The sequence below is a fragment of the Acyrthosiphon pisum genome, chromosome X, assembly GCF_005508785.2.
Source record: "Acyrthosiphon pisum isolate AL4f chromosome X, pea_aphid_22Mar2018_4r6ur, whole genome shotgun sequence".
NCBI classification, from domain to species: domain Eukaryota; kingdom Metazoa; phylum Arthropoda; class Insecta; order Hemiptera; family Aphididae; genus Acyrthosiphon; species Acyrthosiphon pisum.
The window spans coordinates 120,464,105-120,465,246 of NC_042493.1; the positions used below are offsets into that span (position 1 = coordinate 120,464,105).

Sequence of the window (1,142 nt, forward strand, 5' to 3'; positions counted from 1 at the left end):
GACTGCCTATTTCCTAAATTATAATAAACAATTGTATTGAACTTTCAACATAATGTACAGTGTAAATACCAACTTTACTTTACATGGTTATTAAATATTTAAACTATAACAACACATCTCAATTAATTTAACAAATATTAATTTTTTTTATATCAAATAACAATTTAAAGACATTTAATATTACGCATACCTATTTATTATACTAAAATAATGTTATGTATCTATTTACAAAATTATTTTATCAATAAAAATAACAGAAATGTTTGTATTATTATAGTATGTATTGGATTATTTTTATTCTTATTTTAGTATTAATAGGTATAAAAACATAAAAACCAAAATTGTCCAAATTTTTAACTTGATGGATTATTTTTAAAATATAAACCGAGGAAAGTTAAGTCAATTAAACTGCCAGTTAAACTAGTTAAAAAATATATAACTTTTTAACTTAACCTTAGCTTTTTAACTAGTTAATTCCCACATTTGTTAAAAGGAATATCCCATTAATGCCCCGAGCTGAATTATGTTAACCAATTAATATCAATATAATAAGTAATAACATATTGTTATGTGGGTGTATTTAAAATATTGCTAATGGTTCAAATTAAGTTACCTAACCTTCATATTATGTTGTTCATGTTCAATAATAGGCACCTATATTGCTCTATTTATGCGAAGAACATAGCTGTACAAGAAGGTTATTATTATGTATCTTTGTATATTTCATGATAATCAATTAACAATTATAATATTTTGTATCATAGGAAGCAATAATACTTGCAATTGACATTGGAAAAAATTCTAAACAGCGAGATTCAAATGGAGTAACGTATTTTAGAAAAATCTATTTCTTGCGCCTCTACAATTTTAAAGAGAAAAGTAACATATTATAATCTATATTATCATAACATTTTTATAAAAAATAATTTACAAATTAGGTATATATATAAATGTTAATATTACATATTATATTTTAGATATTAAATAAAAGTGAAGATCATTTGGCATTAATATTGTTTGGGTCATCTCATACAATTAATCATCTCTCATCACAAGGAAGTTGTTATGACAGTATAGAAACTGTTGCTGGTTTTGGTAAAGCAACTTGGGATTTATTTAATCGTGTTAATAGTTTATCTCCA

At 23.0% G+C, this 1,142-nt stretch overlaps 1 long non-coding RNA gene across 1 annotated transcript in view; it reads left to right on the plus strand.

The window, feature by feature from the left end:
- The window catches only part of LOC100575952, a 2,706-nt gene extending 1,571 nt beyond the window's left edge, over positions 1-1,135 (plus strand). Inside the window, exons 2-3 of the long non-coding RNA XR_511211.3 lie at positions 765-879; positions 978-1,135. This is a non-coding gene — a long non-coding RNA (uncharacterized LOC100575952). The remainder of the gene's footprint in view (positions 1-764; positions 880-977) is intronic.
- The last annotated feature ends 7 nt before the right edge of the window (positions 1,136-1,142 follow it).